The 17,456-nt window shown below is 41.4% G+C and overlaps 1 long non-coding RNA gene across 3 annotated transcripts in view; it reads left to right on the top strand.

Moving 5' to 3' along the window:
- Nucleotides 1–17,456, top strand: part of LOC134167104 (uncharacterized) — an 80,860-nt gene that overhangs the window by 29,896 nt on the left and 33,508 nt on the right. The window contains exons 4-5 of one of the 3 annotated variants that reach the window (XR_009966077.1): nucleotides 1,277–1,325; nucleotides 1,452–3,702. The exons of 1 other annotated variant lie outside the window; for it this stretch is intronic. This is a non-coding gene — a long non-coding RNA (uncharacterized LOC134167104). Of the gene's footprint in view, nucleotides 1–1,276; nucleotides 3,703–17,456 lie in introns of those variants that run through there. One more of the 3 variants, XR_009966075.1, reaches the window with a different exon arrangement.

Here is a 17,456-nt window from a genome sequence, read left to right on the forward strand (position 1 = left end):
CTCTGTTTTGGCTCAGAAAAGCAGTGTGGGGCTTGTTGAGGCCTTACTACTTGCTCTAATGCTGGCTCCGCAGTACTCTCCCCTGGAGGGAGCCTCAGCACATGGTCAGAGTTGAACAGGCTGAACTCCCCAGTGCTTGCCTAATGCAACCTGCAGAGACATACAATAGGCATCAGCATCGCAAACCACTGAGGTGGTAGCTGTGTCTCACTTTTGTTGTAGTCCTTCGGCTACCCCTTCTTGATTTTTGTACAAAGAAGGTGAACTAGTACCTCATTCTGGGTTTGAATACAGAGTCTGAACTGTTTAGTTTTGCTCTGAGGCCCTCTGTAATACCAGTGTTACTTCATCACTATTGTGGACCAGATCGTAACCTTCTGGTATATTCCCAAAGAAGGAAAAACTTAATAGTGGTTTAAGGCATCCTTATGCTATTGAAACCGGTTGCATCCTGGGATTAGTAGCAATGGTAATAGTCAAAACCTATTTTTTTTAGAAAGCATGTTGCAGCTTTATTCTACACTGTTGTACTGGTACAGAACCCCTGTGAAGCAATCTGTTTCTTTTTGATAACTATAACTTCATCCTGTTTCTGAAACAAGACTTCATTTAAGTTACTCCTGGATTAGTTCATAGGTACAGAGCTTCTGTCCATCCAAATAGAAAACTGTAAAGCTTCCTTATGGTACTGTAAGCCCCTAACAGTCCATTTACTGGCTGTGTGTAAAGCACAGAGACAACAACCTGCTTTCTCTGCCTAGCTTCTCCTAGGTGTATGCTTTTATCTTCTTGAATTACCAGCACCATTTTCCACCTACTGCCCAGGCAGCAGAACAGTGTTCATTCAAACTCTCCGCACGTAAATTAAACTGGAGTTTGAGTATTTCCTGTGAATCTGGCCAAAACAGGTATTTAAGCAGGTAATGGCATATGGGAATAAACAGGGGTTGGGGTTGGTAAGTGATGCTTTCCAGATGGATGAATTTCTGTTCTGTATTTTGGAAAGAGTTCCTTGTGGCCATGTTCTTGTTAAATGATTTGTCAAGATCTATCAAACACAGAGAAGTGGCCACCTTAACCCTATGAGTTGCTTTGGGGTGATCCTTCTGGTTCCTTCTTTGCCACAGCTAAAGGAAACCATGCTTGTGCGAAGGCAAGCTTGTCCCTCTCACCTTGAAGGCCACTGCTGTGTTTTCTTTACAAACATCCCTGTGTGTTTTCTGGACATGTCTTTTATTACTGCTAGCTTGGTTTGACTCAGGTTTCCCTCTTTCAGGGCTGGCTTTCGGGTCCTCCTGGTTTTGAGAACACCGAACATATATGAAGTAATGTATTACTTGATTCAAAGTTGTGAAGGGTATAAAAATATTCTGCACTGGCAATGCTTCTGAACAGCTTTCACAATTTCCTCTCCTCACCACCCCCACATATACTTCGGTGCGTTTCTGCAGTGATACTGTGCAGGGCCCTGCGTTGGCTGCAGTCAGCTGTGTCCTCCATCACCCAGCTACTCCTTCACACCGCTGTGTCCCCCAGGGAATCACCCATCGCAGTCTGAGCTACAGGGTGAGAGAGAGGCAAGTGCAATTATTTGGTGCCTGGGGACAGTGAGATCTTTTACTGCTCTGGGGCTGCTTCATAGTACATGAGCATGATTTCAGCCTGGTATCCCAGACTGAATTTATTTAAGGGTGTATATATTAAGATTATGCCTGTCCTGATCTACCCTCTTTATTTCCTTCTCTCTTAATCATAGTGTTCAAAATAATTAAAACAGATTAAAATGCAAACCAGCACCATAATCAAGCAGAATGTAATAGCTGGTTATCATGAAATAACATCGAAATAAAAGATAAATAATTTATGACTAAGTCCCTCATCAACTTTAGATGGCCATAAACCAACACTAACTAGCTACCTCCCAAACCTCGATATCATGTGTAGCCACGTTACCTGAGCCTGGCTCTTGTCTCTAGGCCCTGATGATGTTTCAAATTTAAAGATGGTCCATATGCTTTTCTTAGACAATCTTATAGCCTATAATTTTTATGCATGTAGTTTCAAATTTTAAATTAACTGCATTTATATGGGACTGAAGATTTATAGATATGCTGAAAATGTTCAGTATTTTACAAATACAAGTTTTTATTAATGAACCTTCACAGGCCACATGTGTGTCTGGCTAATCGTACATTTGGTTTACAGAGAGATCTATCAGGGGACAAGAAGGAACAAGAGCTCATGCAAGGTAGGAAGGAAACCTGTGGTTACCAAACTAGCAGATTCTGTATTATTGGTATCTCTGAAAGGCTTTGACACCAGTGTTTTCAGTACTTGCAGAATACCTGCAAGAGAGGTAGGTCAGAGCAAGTTAAAGGTCTTGTATTTTTTTTTTTTACTTTCAAGTTTAACCAAGCTATAAATAAGCATCTGTACCTCAAACATAAAAATGAGACTGAATACTTTTGATGAGCCTAATGAATATTGTCTCTAAAATGGGATGTGACTGTTCATAGATGTAAATGCAATGGGTTGAATAGCCTGAAAATACTTCAGGAATGCTTGAGGAGCTTCTTTCTGTTCATATTACCATTTTTTTTTTTGCCATATGGATGGGTATAAAGGGAGATTGATTGGAGGAGCTGTTATTGTAATGTACCCATTAAGACAGTTCCTTTGTTTCAGTGTGTAGATTGCATTTTCAACATGATGTGAAGCTAGTTTAAACAAAATGAGATGTATAGAAGCTTTATGTTCTCCTTTCTCACCAGCTTCTGCTCAGGCCCATGTAATTTTCAGGAAAAGGTTAGTAGCTTGTAGGGATTATAGCATATTGGAGAAAAAAAATTATGTCTTCCCCAATGTTTTAAATGGAACCAGAAACATCTGATGAAAATGTCTTTTAGTGAGAAGCGTGAGGAGATAGTAATGTGATTAGTGTACATGCATTCATTTTAGAAATATTCTTGAGCTTAAATGTTCTATCAGTGTGTAAAGAATTCAATTCACTTTATACTATGCAAAATAAATGTTCTTCAACCTAGATTTTAAACCTTTTGTTGGGGTTTGCCTGTCAACAGTATGCCATGCTGTTGTGGGACACGTGCAGAAAGCCCACACCAGCATACACAGCTTCAGGGTTGCTTTAGCAGTGATCTGCAAGGGATGACTGTGATGCTCGTCTTCCCTACCCTGATGACCTTTGTCAGCTGTAAGGAAAGGACATTCACTTCCTGAAACACATTTGGTGAAGGAAGGTTTTATGAATTGGCTAAGGCAGTCAAGTGGATTCAGTTTTAAGGGTGATGTCCTGTACAAAACAATATTCTGGACTTCCAGTTAAAATGGGGGAAGTTGGATTTATTTTTTCCCCACACTGGATATCTCATTTGCTTCAATTTGCATGCTATTTAAATTTTTAAAGTTTAGTGTTTGTGATCTGTTTGCTTTTCCGCTCCAGCTCATTTGCAAGCCGATGAGGATGTTGCATTCTAAATTTGGGAACAGTATGATTTTGATACAAAAAGTAGATCGATTGCAATTCCCAAGATGAAAGCATGGTTACTAATTCTATTGGATATCTCAGAGCAGTTTCTTGCCAGTGAAAGGACTGTATCTTTTCTGCCACAATGAATTCCATACATTTTAGTGTGCACATCTGTAATTTCTTTTTGCTTTATTTTTTAAATTATACCTCTTCTAAAGTCTTTTGAAGACACTGATTGTGTTGGTGCACACCAACCAGTGCTAGATTTCTTGGCAGCAAGATGTTATTCATGCTATGTATATAAGCTCCACATTGTCTCTAAAGACAAGATAGGTATTTGTCTTGAGATTTCAGCTGAGAGCTGGTTTTGGAGCCAACTTAGCTTTTAAAAGCTAGGCACATTTTAAAAAAATATAATTACTATTTAGAATAAATGGTAGCATTAATTGCAGTCAATTCTCTATAAAAAGAATAGGTTATCACTTAATTGCATTTAAATTTGTAATACAAAAATGTATCTTGATTAAAGAAAAATAGATCAGGATAATTCTTTTCTTTGGTGATGAGTGAAATTTATACAGAAAAATCACATTATCCTGTGGAGCTGTCATTGGCTTCTTCCTGTAGTTGGTTCTCAGTCTTCAAATAGATATTCAAACACCCGACTGTCATTTAAGCTTTGGATATATTCCCGTCTCAGACAATAATTCTCTGCACCCAAAGTTGAAAGCTTTCCAGCTTTATGCAATCTCTGTTCTGTGGGGGTGCAGGTAGGAAGCAACTGTATAAATTGGCATGTATATTTCTTCATGGTATAATTTGCAATCAAGTGGAAATTTCAGTTTTGGTTTGTTTTTATGTTTTTCTTTATGACTGATTCAAACCCTTGCTTAGAAAACCCAAGTGTTAATCCAGGAGGGGGCAGGAAGGAAAGGACATGTGTCCCAAAGCCCTGCTAGGGAATGAAAGGTGCTCAACTGAATTATTTTCTGAAAGATTGAAACCTGGTGTGTTGTGTAAAGTCTAATTTTAGACCACATTATGCTGCAATATGGTATCAGATTCAAAGAGCAGCAGGTGTCAGAGAATCTGCTAGCTGACACTCCATGTTACAGCAGAAAAGCTTTATTAAATTCATTTTCCAAGCTGCAAATAGGACTCTGACATGGTGTGAAATTCAGCTAAACTGAACTTCTTCAGCCCCTGCTCTCCCATGTCATGGATTTTCTGTGATCGCCCACTGTGATCTGGCTAGCCCAAGTTTGGAAATGCCGGCTATTAGCTTTAGCAGGAAAACTCTTTGCTTTCAAGCACTGTGTGCTTCCCACCCGCAACCTAATGAATCCTCAAGGGGGTCTGGAATGAGACAAAACCCAATCCTGAGCCAAGTGAGAACAGGAAAATCTATTTCATGCCTTTCCCCCTGGAGATGGGTCTAATTCACTGACAAATATTTTGTAATGGGTTTGGGGTTATCTGGATGAAACAGCTATTTTTATTTTGAATATTTGAAATACAGCTACACCATAAATTCCTGCGTATGAGATGCTTTCCTGAAAATTTCAAAGGGTTGTCAGGGTAGAGTTATAAATTGTGCCAACACAACTTATAATGGCAAGGCATTTTTAATGCATGCTTTTTATATGAGTCCGTGAATGAGCAAACCCACTCTGGCATGAGGAAGGACTTCGCTCCAGCTCCACTGCAATGGGCTTTGTGCTGCACGGATCCCGATCTCAATGGAGATGTATGCATTAACTCCATGTCTGTGCTTTCCAGCAGCAGGAGCTCGGTATCGTGCCTCTGCAGTGCTTGCCCTCCAGTTCTCTGCTGCTTGAGCCGGCTGCAAAGCGGTGGCTTAGCGGCACATGGTCTAACAAAGTCTTTCAGAGACAGACAGATAAGAGGGAGGAAATGTCTGCAGCACTGCTAATTTTGCCTGTGTAGTGCCCTGATTTTACCTGTAGCTGTTGTGTAAGGGGAATTCAGTAGCCATAGCAATAGGGATAGTGTTATGGGAGGACTTGACATTCATTTTAGGCTGCTCTGACTGGGTTTAAACATTCCTGGAAGTGTTGGGAAGCAACAGAGAAGATTAGAAAAGGATTATCAAGGCTCTTGGAAGCCTGTGGAATTAATGTAGAGAGCTCCCCTTGGACAAAACAGTGTCAGGTAAAGACAGTGTTTTATACAGGTCAGATGCGATCAGCTGGGCATTGCTGGCAGTCCCAGGGAGTAACAGAATGCAAAGGAAAACGGAATGTTCAGAGTGTGAGCTAAAGCCCTTTTTTCCTCTTTTTTTGGGGTGGTGGGGGGTTGGGAGGATTCTTCCCTGCCTCTTTTTTTGGAGATAATTCCACATCTGATCTTATAAAAAGTGAAGATATAACATGCACAGGACTATTTTCTCGGGTTGCTTATAATTGACAGGCTTTGTGTTGTATTTCAGGTCCTTGCTGGGAGCCCGGATTGCCTTTAGCCATTCTGCTTTGCTCAGAAAGGTCCTTGGCAAAGGGAAGGGTATAAACATAAAAATCTTCAGGGAAGAACTGGGAGATGTGGGGTTTGCATATAGACCCCTTCACAGGTTGAATGCCTGATGGCTTCTGTGAGCTGTGCAACATCCCATTTTGGGGCAATGCAAGGTGCTGCTTTTTGTCATCTATCTCATTCAAATTCTCACCCAATAGCCTGGCAATGCACGTTGTACACTCACTGGCTTTGGTTGCCAAAACAACAGCAAACCCATAATTTTGGTTATGTTTTCAAGTACAGTAGTTGTACTATGACAAGCACTCCTAGATCAAATACGTGGGAAGTGTGGCTAAGCAATGACCTGATCCAGGGCTGGAAGATCAGCCCATTGGCAATCAGATGGACTGGGACACCTAAAAAGAGTTTTTGGCTTTGTAAGCAGTGCAGGGATGGGAGCTGAGCTGTGTGGAGTTAATCTGAAATGTGGAAGTAGGGCAAAATGGCCTTGTCAGTTTGTGGGCAATCACAAGTAAATTTGTAATAGGCAGTGCAAACCATTCACAAGATTTTGAAGCTAGATTCAGTGTAACTGTGTTGGTTTGTATGAATCCATATTGAATTTTTTTCTTCAAATAAACCTGGAATTCTAGCCAATTCTCAACTGAGGCTTTAAATATAAAATTAAGAACAATTTTGTTGGATTCTGTGAGAACCCTTCAAATTGTTTTCAGTATCTCCACTGGGTTCCCACTACATGAAATGCATTTGGGTACTTCAAAGAAGTAGTAGCCAAAAATGCCAAGCACCTACCATTTGATGGCCATTCTTAGAAAGGGTGTCTGAAACACTGATAGCAACAGCTGTATTTTATTCTAAGAGGTAAAACTGCTTGTATTTGGGATAGGAGTTTTTATTTTGTACATAATTTTTTACAAGGAAACAAGACTTCACCCTGGGCACTGCATCAGCTCTTTGGAGAAGGCAGGAGAGCTCTAATTCAATTTCTGGCACTGCTGTTCTTGTGCAGAAACCATCAATATCATCATAATGTGTTTTCAGACCATATTATGTGCAGGAAATCTGTGACTTCATCTGAAAGGTGACCTGTAAAGGAAACTTTAAAATTGGCTTCTACCACTCCTTTTTGTTTTGTTTTTCCCTTTGGGTTTTAAAAATCTTGTACAAAGGTCTGGGAAGTTTTGAATATTCCCAGCTTTCTGCTTGTGGATTTCTTCGTTATTATATTTAAAAATAGTGGGAATGCAAAGCCAGCTTGTGCTGCTCTCCCCTACCCCTTTTTTCCCTGGACAACTCCTTGGGGATTTCAAGGACAGGAAAGTGAAACATGGCTTGGAGAGTTGGAGGTATTTAGAAGAGCTTTCTTCTAAGTGCTTGGACTCAACAAGTGTTAGTGCAACAAGCAGAATGTTAGACCTGAACCAGCCTGACTTGGCATTTCTTCTTTCTAGTGCAACTTTAACAACTTTTGTCTTCTTCTGTAGTCATAATTACATTAGTTTTCATGGGGATTTTTTAGGATAGAGAGTTTATTAACTTTTAAATGTTAAAATATAATATTTCCCAACTTTTTTTTTTTGGTTTCATCTCAAATCAGTTTGTACATCACAGATAAGAGGAAAAATGAATTTAACAAATTATGAAGAGAAGATTCCAGAAGCTCTAGGTTAGGAGCAAAAGTGAAATGAGCAGCAACTCCACAGCCTTTGGTACAAATATAAAGCTACATGGCTTCATAAGCTGTGGTCCCGGTGCTATGCAGGATTCAGTAGCTGGTCAGCCATGCTGAAAAGGAAACCAGTGCTCTGCAGCTGATCTAGTTAAGGGAAGTTGGATGATGATGTGCAGCAGGAGTTTTACACTTGAAATCAGATGTGAGTGGTGGTTTAGGATGCAAACATATGCAGAAGAGAGTAAAACCCATTCATTATGCCCATGGTACTTCACAGCAGCAAGGTGATGGGGGAGCTGCCGATCTGACTTGCTGCTTGTTTTGGGATCAGGTGAATAGTTTGTGTGCAGAAGACTCGCTGGTCTCAATCTCCTGTTGTGTTTGAGGTGCCTTCTGAAAAGGTGTTGGCGGGGAGATGTGTGTGAACAAAATTGCTCATCTGGCTCCAAGCTTGCTTTCTGCCTTGGGGGACTTAGAGGAAAATGATGTCTAGGAGCAGACTGACATGCAAAAGCCCATGGGTCATACCTTGTGTTCCCTCTGTGTTATTTTGTCTGCTTAGTTGGGACACTAACATGATGAATTTTAATTGAAAAAGAAAAATCTTTTGGTGGAAGCATATTCTCAGATGGGGGAAGTATAAATTACAGAATAATTCATGGACTAGTTGCAACTCCTGGGAATTCAGCTGGTCTAAATAATGTATGTTTATACATATAAACTGTGTGTGTCCCTGCATATTTTAAATGTTTGATTGTTTCACATTAAGAAAAAAGTGAATAAGTGCTGATTGTAGAATACTGTAACACTTGCCATTTTGGTTTTAATTTCTCACTATTATTATGCATCTCACAGAAATTTTTATCTGGTTTTCATACCTGCAATTTATTGCTGGCCTAAACCTATAGGCATCAGGCAGCATCTATTTAAAGCCTGAAGAGCATCAGTAGAGACAGAGCAGCCATCATCCCACAGCTAATTAGGGATAAGAAGCGGTGGAGGACGCAGTGCTGCCTCCTCCTCTGCCTGCCTATCTGCTGGGCTTGCTCTATTGCACAGATAGAGCTGCTTGTACCTCATGGAGAATAAAATTGCCTGATAGATTTTCAGTGCCTGGCGCTCCGGCTGTGCTGGTGACAGGGCAGTCCCAGCGCTCCACAGAGCCAGAGCACAGAGAGGCTGCAGGGCTGCTGCTGGCAGCTGGGGCACACCTCCAGCTTGTGCAGACCTTAGCCTCCTGAATCTGCCTTTTTGTAAGTAAAGGAAGAGTTTCTCTCAGCTAGATCAGAAAATAGTGTGTTGTGTTTTGCAGTGCGTGTGCACATGCATGCAAGTGTCATAATAATCACCAGCTTCTTTAAACTCAGGGTGGGGAGGAGTTGAATGGACAGTGAATATTTGGATGTGTAACTGGGCTTCTGCATAGTGGTAATCCAGTCACTCAGATGCCCAGGCTGCTAATGGTTTGCTTCTGTGGGTGTGTTTTAGACTCAGGCTGTCATCGACTCTGAAGGAGACCCTGAAGATGAAAGAGGATTGCAGGGTCCAGCCGTGTCAAAGGCTGCTGCTGTGTGTAAGTATTCAGCCGTGTCTGTCAGTGTTACCTGGCCGTGGCTGTGCACATCATTGTCCTGATTAAGGAGGACAGCATGTTCTTCTATAGCTACACCTACATGTGTGGATCTGATAGTGTATCCAAGTAGAATATGCCAGTGAATATATGAAAAATGATGAGTTTATTAGAAAGTCTGAAATAGGGATGAAATGAGAGGATATCTGCAATTCTTGATGGATACTTGCAGGTTATGTGTGCTCTCTGAGAAGGCCTGAATAAAACAATGATAAATGATAAGCAGCTGGAAGCGATCTCCCTCATGCAGGCAACCTGCACAGCTCACTGCTCTGGGCTGCCAAATATAAACAGAGAAAGTTGCACCAGAGTTGAAATGCAGGGGCAAAGCACATCCACACATGTTCAGGCTGCTTTTGAAAGATCAGGAATGAGCCTTCCTGCAGTGGTTTTGCTTGGCCAGTGCTACATGGAATCCCAAGTTGTTGCACCGGTGGAAACCAAAATACATTTGTAGTGCAAAACAGTGGGGCAACCTGCGGGGAGCAGGGAGAAAGCTTTCTGGAGTAATTCAGGTTCACTGTCTTGTAGCAGTTTTGTTGAAGGGGTCATGGTACGAAATTAGGTTAATTCACTTCCATGGCAGGATAGCATCTTGTCCCAGCTATGAGGACTGTGTGAAAATGGATCCTGGTGAGACCCTATCAGCAAGGCATTGGCAGGTGAAGGTAGAGTTGGTGCTAGAGATCAGCTTCCACACCATGGGCAAAGTACAGCAAAGGAGGAGTGAAACAAACACTTGGGGGGGGGGAGGACTTGTTTCTCTGTGATGAAACACTGGTTTTGGGTCATTTCAGACTTCAGCACACAGGGTAAAGGTGACATGAGGCTAACAAGTATGTCCTGGGCACTGAGGTGGTGAAGTGATACGGCTGGTTTAAGGGCAGCCGTGGAGATGGGCAGCAGCCCTAAGGCAAGGCAAGGCTTGCAAACTGCAGTGAGACTGTACCTGTGAGCTCAGTGCTCAGTACATGCAGGTCACTGAGCATCCCTGCAGAGTGACTGGGTTTGGTCATTACTGATTTGAGCTGGATTCAGAGCAACAGCCTAGAGGCAAAAGCTGTGATTTTTGTGGGGCATGATGGCATATTTAAATGCAGAATGCCTTCACCTTAGGGTGGCATACTATCAATAGCTGCCTATTAAATAGCCTTGTATTTTAAACAAGATATTGCTGGTAACCAACATTCACTATTAAGTGTAAACAAGTCCCAGAAGTGTTGCCAGCTCTGTGGGTTTTCTCAATTCTGCATAGCTATTAAAGCTCCTTATTTGCAATCCTGGCTAGCTGTGGTTTAGAGTTATATTTCTGTCGCCTCTCCTGCTCCTCGCAGGTGCAGAGTCGCTTCCCAGTGAGACAGGTTTACCACAGCACTTCTTGTATTGGCTTACCTGGTACCAGCTCTGCCAAGGCCCCGTGAGGTCCCAGTTTGAGTGTTGGCTGTGGCTGCATGCAGATTGCACACAGAGTTCAACTACCAGATGGGGGACACTAAATCTGCTTTGTCTAGCCAAGAGCTGGCAGACAGAGCACCACTGCTGCTGTCAGCCAGAGAAATACTGAAAATTGCTCAATCAACATAATTCATGAAGCTCTGTGGCAGGTCTGCAGCTCCACAGGCCGCTGTGGGAGTGCCAGGTCAGGCACAGAGATGTGCTAACCCATGACCATGATCATCTATGTGAAGAACACACGTAGCCACTGCCCAGTGCGATGGTTCTTGCAGAGGTGCTTTCAAGGGTAAAATGCTGGGAACAACACTGCTGCCCAGTAATTCCTGCTCTGTTTGCAGAGTGGGGTCATGGCTAAGAGCTCTGTCCCTGATCCCTTTTATGATGCTGCCTTAAAGCACTCTGAAGACCAGGGAGTTACTTGTTTGCCCCTGCCTACCATCCCTGCTTGTCATAAACTACAGACTCAAGGTGAGGGGAAAATAGCAAACAAGTTTAAATCTTTATGGGTAGAGCTGGGCAAATACGCTGACAAGTCTTCTCAATCATTCTTTCAAGCAGAGAGGTTTAATCTGTGGGATGGTACTTCCAGCCCTTATTTGCTATCTGTGCTCCAGGGCAGTGGAGTTTCTACTTAGCTCACCTTGAGCAAATGAGTTTTCAAAGGTCCTGGCTAAAGTGATAAGTGCTGCAAGCTGTGGAAATGTGCTGCTTTGGGGTGCTAGACGAAGTGTGCACTTGTATGGTGTGTTTGGGTGTCCAGCTGAAACATCCTCTTTGTTTGGTCAGAAAGTGGAAAGAAAGGCTGACAGTGAAGAGCAGGCAGATGGTGTGTGATGAACAGCTCACTAGTTTCATGATCAGAGAGTCAGTGGTCCTGCACCAGTAACACAAATAGATGTAGGCCAAACATTGAATCAATTGATAATTAAATTGTACTTTTCCATAAGCACACCATAATGATAACGTACTTTTCAGAATCTCCCTACTATTTTTTATGTCTTAGGCTGTAAATTGTTTAACCCAATAGCTCTTCTACACCTGAATCCTCCTGAAGAGGTCTATCCAGCATGTATGTATAGGGGTGTAAACATGCAGGTAAATCTGCATGTATGTGTTTGTATTACCCCTGCTAATGCCTAGGAGAACTGTTTTGTAGTATACTGTATGGAATAAATCTTGTAAATACTCTTAAAGAATCAATTACAGAGTTAATTCAATAGCTATTAGTAATGAAACATAAATGCAACTTTACAATTCTGCCAGCTGGCTCAGGTAACATGCTTTCATCAGCTACAGAAGCAAAGCGTTTTTAAAATCTCTGGCTGAATAATAAAACCCAAAATTAAATTATAATTACCAAAGGGTTTCGTGGCAGTCTGTAGCCAGACCAAAGAAGACTCATCCCTCCTGAGTGTTCTGCAGAAGCTCCACTCCAGAGTCTGGATCTGGACCTCATCACGTCTGCTCACGTGGGGCAGACAACTGTCAAGAAATCTTTGTTTTCCCCAGTACCAGGTCAGGAGATTTCATCAGCTGGTTGATTTATATGAAAGAATGTAGATTTCTGTGCTTTAGATCATGGCGATAGTTTTTAATTTGTTTTGACATTTTTCCACTCCTGTCAATAGTAGCAATTACTTTTGTTGACTGTGGCTTTGTTTCTAGACTTTGTGGGGATATAACATTTTTGGCTGTTCCTGTGTAAGATCCCATCCCCATGCACAGTACAGTTTCATATCTATCACCTGCATATCATACCTATGTTTTCCATAATGTGGAGCATCCTCAGTAATCCTGTACTTGATAACATGAGTCACACGGCGTTGTGTTGTATCAGCTCAGAAAACAAGAGACTACGGCTGTGTTAGAGTATTTCAGTAAGTAGAATACTAATACAGTGTATTTTTGTGAGGCAGTTTGTTTCTGTTAGTGGCCACTGGGTGGAGGAAAAACTGAAAAAGCTGAAAGAAGGAGCACAAAAGAAAGTGGCCTAATTTCCATGACATTCAGGGCGCCTGCTAGTCCTCTTGTCTTGCTGACAATACTCAGCAGCTCCTGAAAATCAGATCATTTCTTTAGGTGCTGATTTTGCAATATAGCAGGTTGGGACTGGGTTGTGATAATTCTGAGACCCAGTTTATCAAAAAGGCCAAGGAAAAAGTAAGCGATGACTGAGCGAGCGAAGCTTGGGCAGTGTAAGGTGGCACACCGAGACAGCACTAGTGGGAACAGGGCTTGGGAGGGAGTTTTTTAGGAGGTGCTTGCTAAGAGAGAGCAATACTTATGCTGGCTTTTTCTTTGTAATTTTCTTCCCTATTAAGATGTGGGGACTAGAGGATTTGTAAAAATAAGTGGGAATTTGGCTTGGCCATACAAATGCATTTTCTAACTGCACTATGTATTGCATATAGAAATTAACTGTGGGTGCAATGATTTAAAACCACTGTTCTTTTTGATCCCCCCTGTTGTATGTCAATCTGAGGTTCTATGCGGGAAATTACTGTTTCTAACCTAGTTTCCTTACTCTTCCTGCAGCCAGGGGATGAGACTAACCCCTAAAGTTGCTGCTAATACTTCTGAAGCATGGGCTTAAAATGAAAATGAAGCAGTTGCTTGGAAACACTCCTCTTCTTTGTGCTACTTCTCAAGATGTCTTTTTCCAGACTATTAAGTGTAAGTGGCAAAAATATTACAGGCGGAGCTGCTGGTATCTCTTATTGTGAGGATTGTGTAATGTTGCCTCTTAGAAGCCCCTGTTTTGATTGGCATACATTTTGCCAGACTTCAACCATTTTGAATAAAATTTGGAGGCAATTTTCTATGCTGGGCGTCTCCCTAAACTCTTTAGGACAATTTCAGCCAAAATGATTCCTGTGAGTAGAGCTAGAGAACAATACATTGGCAAAAAAAGAATGTGGTGAACTTTGAAAAGATAAAATATCTCAATACTTTAAAGCAAGGATGTAAAATTCAGTGGGGAAAGGATTGTCTGGCTCTTACTCAGAGATACATGTCTCACACTTCTTATCTATGAACATTTAGCTAAACTGTAGGGATTTCCATAGCTTACAATTTGCATGTGTCCCATGGAGATAGTTTTGGTATATTTAGCAGCTAAAACTAGAATCAGTTCCAGCCATGATGGCTACTCGGGACCTAACTGAAGTCAGCCCTCCAGGGGTTGTGTCTCATTGAAGGGATATGCCGAAAGTGGATAAGTTATGTGCCAAGAAATCCTGATTCTGGCATTTCTGAAATTCTGAATGCTTTGCAACCTCAATGTTCTTACAGGGTAGTTTTCTTGTGCAAGAGACATATTTTTAAATTGGGCAATTTAAACTTCAACTGCATGTATCTTAGAATTCCTGCAGCACTTCTGGTATGTAAAACTAATTCCCCATATAATTTTATTATTGTCAATTTGTTAGAAATTCCAGCAAGCATAGGATCCCCTATCCTTGGTAATGGCGATGTTAGTGCAAAAGGCTGTGTGTGAAATTTTACGTGTATGGATCCACAAAATGCCTCAGGGTTTTACCCCATTGTCTGTAGGAAACAGTCCTACAGAGAATACACTGGGACTGGCTAATGCTGAGAAGGCAGCTTTCCTGACACTGGATTAATGATTTATTTCATTTTGGAAGTCTCTTCTGAGGAGTGGGGTGGGGGCAAGATAATTCTGAAGAGGGTTTAGCAGCATGAGGTCTCTTGTGCAACTGAGCAAATAGCTGGGCAGTCTGGTTACACACAGTTTCAAAGTACACTAATCATCCAAATCTTTTTTGAGTAAAATAGTAAAATGCTGTTTGTTTCAGTGACATGTAGAATATGATACATACTTTAAATTTTTTATGTGGAAAAAATATTGGTGGAAGCCATGGACTGTGGGAGTGAGGCAGAAATTATTTTCCTCTGTATTTTTTTGATATTACTACAAACTATTTTTTCCCTCCATGTGTTAACGGCAGCACTGTGTAACTGGATTTTCTGGAGGCATGGAGCAACTGTTTTGTGTTTAGCAGACTCATGTCTTTTTGGGTCTTGCGTCTCCTAAATAAGGTCAGGGTGATGGGTGTGTGTAGGCTAACAGGGCCATGACGCATCATTTGGGTAGAATCAAAAGGGGTGTGGGGTAGGGAAGAGATTGGGATTATTTTGGCTATGAAATATGATTTAAAACTGATGTATTGCTTCATAGTCAACAAAGGACTACCATATATCGAGCTACCTGGATCATCTTTTTCCACCTGATATGTTTGTTTGGAATTTGAGGATTTTGGTGATTTTTTTTAATTTTTTTTAATTTCTTTTTTAATGTTTTAAATATCTGGAAATCTTGGAGATACAGTGCATTGCATAGCCAGTGTGCCCAGGCAGCTTGGCGTGGTCCACATAGCCATCTGACTGGGCCTGCTCTTCTCAGAGCATCTGGACGTGTTCCCTCTGGGATGTCCTGTTGAGAATTGCTGCAGCCCAGGCCTACCAACCTGAACTTACATGAATGCTGTCTCAAATTTCCGTGTCCCATAAAGCTGGCAGAAATGGTGTATCAGCAGTGCTAAAATATGGCTGAAAGCTGCGTGCATCTCCCAGGAGCTGTGTTCTAGCATTCCCTCACTCAGCAGGGGTGTGATGAGTTTTTCATTAATATTAGCTGTCTGGAAGGAGCAGATGGTGCCAAGATCTTGCACCTCAGTGCCAGAATTACGGTTCGGAGCCAGCTGCATCGTTTTCATTAGCTCTAGAGTTTCACAGACCTCTTCTAGCCTTCATTTACCTTTGTAAGTGGGATGAGAGTGCCAGCTCAATGAACTGATGTGTTAAACATGAATAACATGTTGAGTGATTATTCTGAGCATCAGTGCTGACTGATGAGGGAGCACCATGTTTCCAGTCTCTGTTGTTGATGGCATATGTTGCCTTCACCAGTGAAATTCATAGATTCTAGAAAACTGGCACTCTAGTCGCCTGGAGAAGACCAGCAGCAGGAATGTTCAAGGGCTGGATGGCAGGAAAGCCTTTGGCAATTCTACATAACTGCTGCCTGGATGATGTGACTCTTGAGGAAAGGTAGCAGAGAAGCAATAGGTTGGATCGGTATTTTGTACTTGTATTCTTGTGTATCAGATTGGTGAATGTTGCATGAACACAGATACGTTTCATAATACTGAGAGAGAACAGAAGCATTTTTAATGCTATGAAGAACAATGATAAAATTAAGGTATGTAAATGAAGGTAAAGATACTGTAGTGGAACAGTAAGATGCAATCCTTACAGATACTGCAGAGATGGAGAGGGGAAATCAGGATGTTGATGCAAATTACTCAATAATTTCTAAAACAGAAATAGCAACTTCAGGTTGCATTGGTGTGCTAGGTTTCATAGGCTAATTCAATTAACTGTACTCTGCTTAAGCTTGCTAGGAATGTGTTGAGGCACATGGCTAAGATAGAGTGTATGTAGCTTGTACCAATAGCAAGTGGAATTTTGAACGTTTGGCTTAAGTAATGCAATGTCTTTTGTTTCCCAATGCACTCTAATCTGCTTTAAAGCACACATGGGTCATCTCAATACCATAGAGTTACAGACTTTAAATGTCCTGTTGATGGCAAAATAATTTAACTCCAAGAGAAAGGATATCTCCATCTTGGTGTTTACATTCACTTGTCTAACTGTTCAACTCTGGCACACAACTTCTCTTTTCCAGGCTCTGATCTGCATACAGAAGTCAATGGGAACATTGCTTTCAGCTTGGCAGGGCCTATAACCAGTACTGACAGAGATTATTGCTCTTGCTACACTGTAAATTTGGACAAGCTAGCTAAACACTGCAGTCTTTTAAGTGGATGGTTGTGAAAGGTTTTTAAATCTTGTCTTTTGTCCCTTAAGGGTTTTTCTCTGTTTGTTTTTTTGTTTGTTTTTTTTTCCTTGTTGATTCAGTTGGTTTGATGCAAATGCAGTGAAACCATCCAGGAATACAAAAAAAAGTATTGGAGAATAACTTTCAGAACACTTTAAAGGGACTCACTGAGATTTCAGCTAGATATAAAGGGGGTCTCATGCTAGCAATTTTACTTCTTTTTAAATAACTTTTTTATTATTATTTTGCCTGGATTATGGAGTATAATTCATTCTTTTCCCTAATAACTGGCAATTAAACTCAAAAGGTGAAATACATTTCACTGAAGCGAAGGGCAGAACTCCCACTGTCTTTGGTGGGATCAGGTATTCACCAAAAGTGTATATGGAGAAATACTTTGAACACAATGATGTAAGCTTTGCTTTGTGGTAGGAAAGAGTTTTTATTAAGTTCACAGCACTAGCTATTCGCATGATGCATTTGAGAGGTCTTTACTGCACTGCTGTCTTTCTGACTACTGAAGGGCATGTATACCTATTTATCAAAGGGGAATTGGCAGCTGTGTGTGCATATTTCTTTCAGTCAATAGATACAAACAGGGCCTCCAGATACCAGCCTGTGTCTGTATGGTGGAGGAAATGTGCCTCTTGTAAGACAAGGAAGTCTCCTTCCAGCCTTTCTTTCTTTTTCCTGGGCCTAAGGAAGGTTTAGTTAGCTCCATCAGGTTTCTTCTGCAGTCTTAGCTATTAGGATTGACTGACACTGTGACTTCATTAACCAGTTTGGTCAATGGGTTCAAGTTTCTTGACTGGCTGCTGACTACTTTCCCCAAGCAGAGTTATAATGCTTCGCAGTAAGA

Source organism: Pezoporus occidentalis, unplaced genomic scaffold (genome assembly GCF_034315485.1).
Source record: "Pezoporus occidentalis ecotype Australia unplaced genomic scaffold, CSIRO_AGI_Poc_V1 ctg11, whole genome shotgun sequence".
Classification (NCBI taxonomy): domain Eukaryota; kingdom Metazoa; phylum Chordata; class Aves; order Psittaciformes; family Psittacidae; genus Pezoporus; species Pezoporus occidentalis.